Source organism: Citrus sinensis, chromosome 1 (genome assembly GCF_022201045.2).
Source record: "Citrus sinensis cultivar Valencia sweet orange chromosome 1, DVS_A1.0, whole genome shotgun sequence".
In the NCBI taxonomy this organism is placed as follows: Eukaryota; Viridiplantae; Streptophyta; class Magnoliopsida; order Sapindales; family Rutaceae; genus Citrus; species Citrus sinensis.
Genome location: NC_068556.1, coordinates 19,947,936 through 19,960,197, shown reverse-complemented (window position 1 = coordinate 19,960,197; position 12,262 = coordinate 19,947,936).

The following is a 12,262-nucleotide window of genomic DNA, read 5'->3' as shown; positions in this document are numbered from 1 at the left end:
CTTCGTAACCTTAACGTACTTTCTTTCTTACTTTAGCATAGGCCTTCGCCACTTCAAACGGGCGCTTCGCCCCTATTTTCTTTTTTTTTTTTAATTAGAAAGCCTTACTTATTCTGTTCAGGGGGGATGAAAGACAAAGAAAGGAATCAGGGGGCTTTATGATCGTAGAAAGGGAGGGTTGGTGTGTTACTGGATCGGTGGGGGAACCCGTAGGAAGGGGTGGACGACCCGCCGAATTCACATCAGAAATCAGAAATCGCCAACATGAACACAAACGAAATCTTGAATTGCGTATAGAACGAACCACTTATATTCTCGGAGCTGAGGTATATGAAGAATGGCTTTTTGGTCCCTTTCGTCCAGTGGTTAGGACATCGTCTTTTCATGTCGAAGACACCTTGTTTTGTTCTAGCCGCTAACCATCTAACGATCTTCTTCCATATAATATAATAAGATAGATGCCTTCATCCCACCCAGTAGCAGCAACAGAAGCGGGTGTGAAAGTGAAAGCCCATCTGCGGCTGCCAATGACCCAAGAGAAGGGAACTCCCCATTTTGGGGACCATTGAACGCCGCCATCAACTCCCATCCGAAGGGGCACCAATAAGAGAGAAAATCTAACGAAAATTAGGAACTCATCCAACGAAAAATAAAAATTACTTGGAATCTAACCCAAAATATTGGTATTAAACGAACTTAGTAGGAATACCTAACATAAAACTAGTGGACTAATAATTTCAAACATGTGAACTTAAATATGAAAAAGTTTAACCAAAATTGGGAACTAATTTAACAAAAAAATAATTTATTTCGGTATTTAACCCAAATAAATGAAATCCTACCAAGTTAATTGGAATATTGAACACAAAACTAGTGAAATTATAATTGAAACATATAACCCCACAAGGGAGAAAATAAAATTACGAAAAATAAATTCGGTATTTAACCCAAATAATTTGAATCTGTCCAAGTTAATGAGAATATTCAACACAAAACTAGAGGAATAATTAGATGAAACATTTGAACCAATAAACGAGAAAATCTAACAAAAATTAGGAACTCATCCGACGGGAAATGAAAATTACTTGGAATCTAACCCAAAATATTGGTATTGAACGACTTTAGTAGAAATACATAACACAAAACTAGTGGACTAATAATTTGAAACATGTGAACCTAAATATGAAAAAGCTTAACCAAAATTTGGAAATAATTTACCAAAACAAATTATTTCGGTATTTAACCCAAATAAATAAAATGTTACCAAGTTAATTGGAATATTGAACACAAAACTAGTGAAATTATAATTTAAACATATAACACCACAACGGAGAAAATATAACCAAAATTAGGGACTTATTTAACCAAAAATAAAATTACGAAAAATAAATTCGGTACTTAACCCAAATAATTGGAATCTGTGCAAGTTAATGGGAATATTCAACACAAAACTAGAGAAATAATTAGATGAAACATTTGAACCAATAAGAAAATCTAACGAAAATTAGGAACTCCTCCAACGGAAAATGAAAATTACTTAGAATCTATCTCAAAATATTGGTATTAAACGAACTTAGTAGGAATACCTAACACAAAACTAGCGGATTAATAATTTGAAACATGTTAACCTAAATATAAAAAAGCTTAACCAAAATTGGGAACTAGTTTAACAAAAAATAAATATTTCGGTATTTAACCCAAATAAATGAAATCTTACCAAGCGAATTGGAATATTGAACATAAAATTTGTGAAATAATAGTTGAAACATATAAACCAAAAAGGGTGAAAGTGTAACCAAATTTAAGAACTTATTCAACGAGAAATGAATTTACTTGGAATTTAACATAAAAAATTTGTATTTAATGAATTTAGTAGGAATATTATACATAAAACTAGTGGATTGAGAAGTGGAAACAAGTAAACCAATTATTGAGAAATTTTAACGAAAATTAGGAACATGTGAAATTAATTTGAAATGTCTACCTAATATATTGATATTTAACCAAAAAAATTGGAACATGATTATTTTACTCTTTTTTAACTATCTTTTAAATTAAAAATATTTTTCTCAGTCAAATCTTTTTAATATTAATTGTTTATAAATTTCCTTATTTTTTTCATTTTATTTTATTTTTTTCACATTAAAATAAATTTTTTAAAAATTATTAGATAAACAACCGGTAAAATACCAGTTGTTCAAGTTTTGTTTTCACTGTTGAAGCAGTTGTATTACATACAACGCTGTACTATATGATGACTCGAGGAGAGAGCGGCCAAAAAAGAAAATTTTTTGTTTTCATTTATTTATTTATTTTGGTTTTATTTTTTTAATTCAATTTCAATTGTACAATTTTTAATTTTTTTCCTATTTTGCTTTTCTCATTTTTTATTATCGTGATGAGGATTGCTACATAGGGTGGGAACAAGAGGGTAGCCTCTGGCCTTTTCCTTTATATATATATATAATTATTGATACAGAATTTGAAAAAATAAAAAAAATTGAAAAATAAGTGAGGTAGGAAAAAATAAATAGAAATAAAGGGGGGGGGGGTCGGTGACAAATGTTGGAGAGCATAGAGCAGAACAACCTGGTTGCGATGGCTCGCTGCATGAGTAGTTTACTAGCTTATAGGACGCCCTAAAAGCTTTGAACTTGTTAATTGGTTTAACGAAAGCTGGGGTTTACTTACCCTTTTTTTTCTTTTGAGTGGGCCTATTGGCACCCCTCTAAATATCTCTCAACACCTCTTTTCTTTATTAACTCCATTAAAATATTTAAAAATATTATAAAATTCTTTTAACACCCCTTTAATGACAAAAATACCCTTAATTTAAATTTATTAGTATAAACCCCACTGTTTAATAATATATTAGTTAACGATTCAAAGAAAAGAAAATATATGTAAGAAGATTTATTTAGCATTATACCTCTTCAGTAGTGAATGCAGCAGTGTAATCCATAACATCTACTTTATTATCAAGAATGACATCTATGGTAGAACTTTCCTCCTTCACAATCATTGTACAGATATTACATAAGTTAATACAAGACACAAAACTCGAACAATAGTAATTTATTCAGCAATAATCAACCAAACAGTTGACATTTATTAAGGGGATATTTGTTGAACATTGTTCAACACTCTCCCTGTCATTATAATTCTAAAACAATAAAATAATAGCAAACTTACTTTTTTATTATCATCCTCATCTGTTTGCATGCTTATTTTTTTCTAAATTTGAAACTCTTAGATTAGGGTTTAAGAAAGAAAAGAGAGTTTATACCAAATGGTGTATAAAGATTTTAAAATTCTTAAATGAAAACATGCCGCATAAGGAACTTTTAAGGGGGAAACTTATTTGATTTTGAGTAGGGGTTTAATTAGAAATTGTCTTATTATGTAATTTTAATAAAGGTTAAAATTGTAAAATAACTAAAGGGGTGTTAAGAGATATTTAGAGGGGTGCCAATAGTCCCACTCTTTTCTTTTAATTGTTTTCTGCAAAGTTATTTATTTATTAACATTTTCGTTAGGGTTTTGGCAAGATGGGCTGGGGAGTGGGGACAATGGTCAGTGGGCTTTAAAAGGATGGATCAAATTGGGCTTACCAAGCCGGTTTAGGAAATCCAGTTTGAGACTGACCCATTTGGAAAGGTATTTGTGAAATCCAATACTGAGATTTTCATAAAAGTACCGAACGAACCCACTTTTATGTGAGCGGGTAACGACTAACGAGCGTCTTCTGCATACACTACCTTCCAAATCCGGTACAAAACGATCATGTGCGTGAGAACCAAGTAGAATTTCCCCAAAACAAAGAGCAGGTTGATGGTTGTCGAAGCCAACAAAAATAAATTCCTACTCTAAATAAATTATGTATAGTGATTGAGTAGGGTCGTGTCCACAGAGATCGGTAATTATTTAAATCCTTTTAAAACGCAAAACATAAAATGAGGATTTTGTTGACAATAATAAAAATCAAATTAAAATAACAAGAATGCAAATTAAAGTTGTAATTCAAATTAGAGAAAGCTTTAGTTGAAGGAATTAACTCAGCTTGATTCGACTACTGATCATTGATTCAAATATAGATTATTATTACTTATGAATAGACCTGTTATAGCTACTAAGACCCTCTAATAGCCAATCTCTCCTTAACTAGTCGATAACCAAGGTACGACCATTGGTTATTTCCCTAATCAATAGACAACCCTAGATACGATCATAGGATTTAATCAATTGACAGCCTGAAAGACCAGAGAGACCCAAATCCTAATCAACACATACGATGATTCATTTAAATTAGATTGTTTATTCCCATAACACAACTTACTGCTATGTTATTTGTCACAAACATTAAAATCTTCATACGATGAATCCTTTAATTAACAATAGATTAAGTTATTATTAAATAATGGCCAATTACCTAATTAACAAACATAATCATGAAAATAATTCAGAAAATAAACAAATACCCAAAAAGCAATAAAACAATTAAAGCATAAAATAGATCTCACAGTAGTGATGAATGAAAGCTTCATTATCCTTCAACCAGAAAAATAGGTTTAGTTCTTCATAGAGAGAAGAGAAAAGTTTAAATCTAGGGTTTCTTTATTTTCTCCCATCCCCCTCTTTCACAATAGATTCCTCCCTTAAATACTCTCTCTCTCTTCTCTTTTAGAGTTCTATTTAAAATAAAATACTAATATCTAAAATATTAAGTTCGTAATTACAAAATAACCAAAAATACAAAACACGTTAAACTAAAAATTGCAGGTCCGCAGTTGACAGTACGCGCCCACGCCTTATTAACAAAGTTCTTCTGACTCTCTAAATTTCTCCAAGAGAACAATCATCTTTAAAATCATCTTATAACTCAATTTTATTACGAATCAATAGAATTGCACCTACAAAAGTAAAACACAAGTAAATCATTATTATTAAGTGCAAAACATCGATATTAAGGGAAGTAAACAATGCAAAACTAGTGCATAAATTACACTCTAACACAGGTTGTCTCTGTCTTGATACTATTTGGGAAGGAAATAGTTTCTCGTCTCTAGTTTGGCCATGTTATGCATGATCCAATGTTAAATCTAAATTGTGGATAACGAAATGAGAATCTGAAGTGAACACTTACGGAGCCCTCCTTACATACAATAATAATTAGTATCAATCATAGCATAATATTGGCGGGGATGGATGGATGGTTATTGCCCGCCGCATACAAAGTCATCAAATCTCTATATACAAGTTGTCATGGGTTATTGAAGAGAGATGACTTATTACAACTTTGATTATATTCTCTCTCATTATAAACAGATTTTTGATAACGAGTTCTATAAAATTGTAGCTGACAAAAATCCTTAGTTAACAATGATGAGATATAATACGATTTTTTATTGGATTATTTTAATTTTATTAATGTCATTAATAGTGTTCAAGTTTAAAGAAATAGTATAATATTTTAATTGTACTTGTTCTAATTGAGGAGTTGGGGTGGGTGGTTTCCGGACAATTTTATTTTGGATCTAACTATGTTGGAACCTCTCTAAAGTAAAACACATCTTTATAACCACACGTTCAAAGTTATAACGTACTTTCTATTATTTATCACTTTGAGTGTGTGACTGTAATTTGTAATCTACTTTGCAACAGCTCCAAAGTAAAATTTGTTATTGCCACAACAAGGTGTCTTGGCCGGTTTGGATTTTCAAAGCAAAACAGGCAGTGCTCTTGTTATTTAACAAGTTTTCCTACATACGTAGTAAGAAAATATAAATTGAATATATGGTTAAAAAAGTTGTTATCAAAGAAAAAAAAATTGTTACTAATAACGAGAAAAGAGTGCTGATGATTATAGCTGCACCTTATAATTTTACAAGCACATATTTTTATCTTAAATGATATGTCATTTATTAATTAATTAATTTTTTTTCATAAATTTCAACTGAATTAGTTATATTATTTCACGGTCTCTTTTTCTTTTAAATTATATCATTATTTTACGTGTTCTACTTTGATGAATGACACATTATTTACAAAATTTATGATAAAATCTTAAGATATCTACCGTTGCTTTTAATTTAATTGAAAATTTTATTTTCATTCACTTGTAAGAATTTTCAAATAGTTGATACTACAAATTACCTTCAAGATAAAATAAAACTAGAGCAATACTAGGTATTCAAATATTTAATTCTCAATTTGAATTCTAACTGATATAGCATTCATCCATTATATAGTAGTTACAAGTTACAAGGATGATGAGTTGTGATTCAAATCTTGGCGATTCTTAATATTATTAATAAAGCTAACTTTCGGGTAAAATTTTAAGAAAAATAATATAATTAATAAGAATTAAAAAATATAGGCCACGTGGCATTCTATACAATAATAACTCTAGTAATAGCTACTCAAAATAATTAAGGCCTACGCAAACTGATGCACAACCTTGATTACCTCTATTCCCATAGATTTAAAATTACCAATACATCTAAAGCAGTTGGGTGTTTTCCGGGCATATTTCCATTTTTCTCTTTTCATATAATCAAACTTATCACTTATGCTCCTGCTCTTTCATGTTTCATTTTACATCAGATAAACAGATTTATGAAGTTCTCTTCTCACACTTCCTCTCACGCGCCAGATACTCACAAACACCCATATGCAGCACACACAAAATTTACGCAAATTGACTGCATCCTGAGATCAGCTAATGTTGCAAGCATCACCGTTAGAGTTGTAATTTCAAAAAATGTGTTCAACAACCACCACCAAAATAAAAGAGGGGTTGGGGGCAGGGCTGGGTCGGTTTCAACTGTTGATCTGACTCGGAGGACAATTATTAGGTTAGTGATTATGATATTAGTTCTTACCAGAAAACAGAAGAGGATTGTTGTAAGTGCTGGTGAGTGCTAGATTTATCATCTGTTTGTCCACAATTATCACATCATCTGAGAAAACTCTGCTCTAAGCTAAATTAAAGGTGTCATCACTGTGATTCCTCATTAAGAGAAATATGAGATATTCAACATGACTATCAGAATCTACTGTCCCCTGGTCAACAAGACTGTTAGAATACTATCTGAATTTACAGTCTCATGTCTAAGTAACTCGTAAGTCACGGATCAATGTTGGAGCTCTATATCAAGTCATTTACTAAGAGTAAGCATAAAGTAACTCCTGACTGTACAAAGGGTAACAGAAAGAAGAATGTATAACCCTGTACGAAATCTTAAACAACTAGTTGACAAGTATTACAAGCAGTGATCATTGCAGGAACAACTTGGCAAGGGTCAATGCTAGTACCTTTACCCCATTTTCCATGTCATGGCCAGAGGCATTGATATACTTTATAGCTAGAATTTAGAAAATGTATCAATGACTGAGCACTCTCGAGCGAGTGACAGCTCCAAAATAAGAGAAAGAGAGTAAGACAGAGGTGAAAAATGAGAAGAACTTTCATTCATAAAAACATGCCTTCCACAATATTTCCTTTTACATATATATCTCGTGACTCCTCTAGAGTATTCTAAGGCTAAAAGACAAATATGAGCTGGCAATTGTAAAGTAGCTAAATTATAATAACAGAATTCATATAATTGTTAAGAGGTGTCCTGGTTCACGTGGCATAGTCCTTCATCCAGCTTGGCTGTTTCTTGGCTCTCTCGGGTCTAAAGTTGAGCTGTTGTTTTGCTTCTGCGAATTCATTATTAGGTTCCTTAGTCACGGTTTTGGCTCCTTCATCCTCTCTTGGCAAATTGTCCTTTGCATCCAATTCAATTGGCAAGCCCGTATCATTTTCCCCCTCTTGGAAACTAACCTTGTCCTCAAGGTTGAAAGCAGGATATTGTTGACAAAAAGCTCCAAAATTTTCCTAAGTGGCGTTTTCAGGAGCACCATCTGTCCACTGCACCAAGACTTGTGGAAACAATGTTCCTTGTTGGAACACTATGCGAGTAGCACAAATTGCTGCTGGTAAAGTCAAGGGGTGATTGTCAATGCTATATTCTGGGAGTGGAGAGATTTCTTGAGGAGTGGAGCCATGAAATGGCTTAAGTAAGGAAACATGAAAAACATGATGAATTTTCGATTCCGGGGGCAACTCGAGCTTATAAGCAACAGGACCTATGCGAGCGATGACTACAAAAGGCCCATAATAACGCTTGGCCAATTTATGACATGAACGTGAAGCTACTGTATACTGGCGGTACGGTTGGAGCTTGACCAGCACCTTATCTCCGACAGAAAATTGAACTTCTCGGCGATGAGTATTAGATTTTTGGGCCATCCGATGCTGAGCTTGACGCAAGTTATCTTTCAAGGATTTCAGCAGCTTATCACGCTCGAGCAGGATTTCATCCAAAGCTTAGATTGAAGTAGAGCTCTTTACATATGGAGGAATTGTGGGCAGGAGTCGACCAATCAAAGCCTGATATGGTGTCATTTTCAAGCCACTGTGGTAGCTGGAATTGTAACAAAATTCTGCCCAACTGAGAAGTGAAACCCAAGTTTTCGGTTTGTCTTGTGTGAATGCATGAAGATATTGCTCAAGACTATGATTGACAACCTCCGTTTGGCCGTCCGTTTGCGGATGATAGGCCGTACTGTGGTGTAACGATGCGCCACTAAGAGTCAACAGTCGATTCCAAAACTGACTCAAGAACACAAGATCGCAATCCGAAATAATAGAGTTGGGGAAGCCATAAAGTTTAACCACAATTTCGACAAATAACTCTGCAGTTTTATGAGCTGTGAAGTTACCTGGTAATGGTCCGAAATGGGCCGATTTTGTCAGCCTATCTACCACAACCAAAATAGCTGAATAACCGCGAGACAAGGGCAAGCCTGTGATAAAATCCATAGTGATTTCGTCCCAAACCAAACTGGGAATATGTAACGGTTGAAGGAGACCAGCAGGGGCTTTAGTTGAATATTTTTTTTGTTGACATATTAAGCATTCGGTGACAAGTTTCTCAACATCCCGTCGCATGTGAACCCAAAAAAAATTTACTGACAATCGAATGTAAGTCCTATGGATGCCAACGTGCCCAGCCAGTGGAGTTGAATGAAATTCCTTTAATAAGATTGTTTTCAATGAAGATTCCGCACTTATATAATATTTCCCTTTGTAGAGAAGTATTCCATTATGAATGGAATAGTCAGCCATGAAATGCCCGGAAGAAACTTGGTGATGAAGTTTGAGAATATCATGACAAGTTGAATTTTCCGGCAATAGTTCCGTAAGGAGATTGAAGGAAGGGCTACTGTGAAGAGATAAACAAAAAAAGCTCGTATACTTTCTGGCAATTGGCTCTATTTCGTCAGAAGCTGCATGGACTCGGGATAAAGCATTAGCCGTTCGGTTTGCATGCCCCAGTTTATACTCAATCCGAAATTGAAAACCAAGTAACTTCCGTAGATAAACCTACTGATCAGGAGTCTGAATCACTTGCTATAGTAGTTCTTTGATGCTTAGATGGTCTGTGCGTATCACAAAGAACCTGCCCAAGAGATATTGTCGCCATTTAGAGACTGCTTCTACGATAGTGTTGTTGTGCAAATTTTAATGTACTCGCAAGCGCACGAATCTGTTGTAGTATAGACTAATGGTGACGAGTGTCGATCCCACGAGGAGGTGGATTTTAATTATATATAGAATTAATTTTGTAAATGGGTAGTTGGATTTAAGGTGGAAATGATTTGGAATATGCTAATACTTAAATTAAAATGGCGAGAATAAATTCTAAAATTGGAATTGCAATGGAGAGAATAAATTGAAGAGAAAATCTATTAAATTGACGTACTTGGGTATCTGGATCCGTATCAACATGCATCATGGGCTAAATAATCCGTATTAATGACAATTAAATCATGAGGGGGGAATCCACACCTCATGAACCACGCTCTAATCAATATGGTGCTAAGGGCTTATCGTGCCAAATAATAATAACCTTGTACTAGAGGGCCGGTGAAACCAAGGCGGTACTAGACAAGATTAGTATTATTTGTCGACGAGAAGTCAAAACATCTACAAAAACTAGAGGGGAAGAGAAAATAAATTTACCAAATTAAGCCCATGACACATGTTGAGACTTCACCTTCAACCCAAGCTTGAAAGAAAATCAGCCACTCATAATTGAACTAGGGGCAAAATGGGAATTTATTAAAATACGAAGAAAATACAAGATGGAGAGGGAATTACAGAAAATGGATCCCAAAAAATGGATTCAGAGATATCAAATTAGGGGGGAGAGGCCCCCTTTTTATAGATACATGGAGTAAATCATGGCCATCGGATTAAAAACAGTTTGGACGCTCAGGATTGCGCCACGTCATCAGTCAACAGTCCACGGTTTGACCACGCGGATGAACAGTAACACGGTTTGACCCGACTTTGAACAGTAACACGGTTTGACCCGGATGAACAGTAACGCGGTTTGGTTGAAAATAATCCTGTGTGATGCATGCACCGTACGCGAGATTTTTCGTCCACTGATATGCTGCCACGTCACCATCAACAGTACATAAAAATTTTAGTCCAACAGGATCGTGACACCTCATCAGTCAATGCCATATCATCGGTCAATGCCACGTCATCATCCGTCTATGTGAACAGTGTCGTGAACAGTAACGTATACAGTACCGTACACGTGAATAGTACCGTACATGTGAATAGTGCCATTTTTCCTTTTATGCTCCTCCTAAGGTTTTTGACCGTCCTGAGTTCAAAAGTGATGTCCGTTTTGCCGTCTGATCTCTCCTTTATTGTGAAATGACTATAATGCCCCTAAAATACATAAATTACTTAATTAAAATAAAACACACGTAATTAAATCACAAGAATGTTAAAAACATAAAAGTAAGGGTTGTTAGTAAGACTTAAAATGTAAAATGATGGTTTTCTCCTTTATAAATATGCATTTTCTAACACTCAACAAGAGTGCAATTCTTTTAAGTAAATGGATGAAGCTTTTAGTTTGAGCCCAATTTTTTTATTGAAATAAGCCACGGGATGGCCTTGTTGCATCAGTACTGCTCCAATTCCCATGTTACTGGCATCTGTTTCAATCACAAATTCAAAATCAAAATCTGGTAGTTTGAGCACCGGAGCTTGAATCATTGCTTGCTTCAGAGATGCAAATGCTGTTGTGGCTTCAGAATTCTAGTGAAATGCATCTTTACATAGCAAGTCAGTCAAAGGGGCAGCCAATGAAGCGTATCCACGAATGAACTGTCGGTAGTATCCCGTAAGGCCTAAGAAACCTCTCAACTGCTTGGTACTATACGGCAGTGGCCACTCGAGCATGGCAATCACCTTTTAGGGATCCGCTTGTACTCCCATAGCAGAAATAATATGACCAAGATATTCAATACTTGACTTACAAAAGAGGCATTTGCTCAATTTAACAAAGAATTGATGCATTTGCAAACATAACAATACCTGTTCAAGGTGAACTAAATGGTCAGCCATGGTAGCGCTATAAACCAAGATGTCGTCGAAGAAGACGATCATAAATTTCTGAAGATAGGCAGCAAAGATCTGATTCATAGCGGCTTGGAACGTCAAGGGTGCATTCGTCAAACCAAACGGCATAACCAGAAATTCATAATGGCCTTCATGTGTCCAAAATGCGGTTTTGTAAATATCTCGAGAGTGGACCCGAATCTGATGGTAACCAGCCCTCAAATCCAATTTACTGAAGACCGTAGCCTTGCCAAGTTCATCAAAGAGTTCGTCGACAGTAGGGATTGGAAATTTGTCCGGAATTGTAACCGTGTTTAGAGCACGATAATCCACACAAAAACGATACGTGCCATCTTTCTTTTTTACTAAAAGCACTGGGGAAGAGAAAGGGCTTTGGCTGGGTCTGATGATCCCCTGGTCAGACATCTCTTTAATTAGTTTCTCCATTTCATTCTTGTGGAAGTGTGGGTATCGGTAGGGTCGCACATTGATAGGGAAAGTGTTAGGGAGGAGGTGTATTTTGTGGTCTATAATTCTGTGGGGTGGAAGTGTTGTGGGTGATAAAAATAGATGATGATGTTGTTGGACAAGGTCACGGAATTGGGGTGGTAAATCGGTTGGAAATTCTAAATGGGATAGAAGTGTTTGGCTTGGAGGGGGCTCTGTTGGTAGTGAAGATAACAGTTAAAGAGCACAAAAACTTGAAATCGCAGCGCGGTGGATCAGAGCTCGAAATTGATTATAAGTTACTAAAGTCGGAGATGTGGACAAGTCACCTTGAAGAGTAAC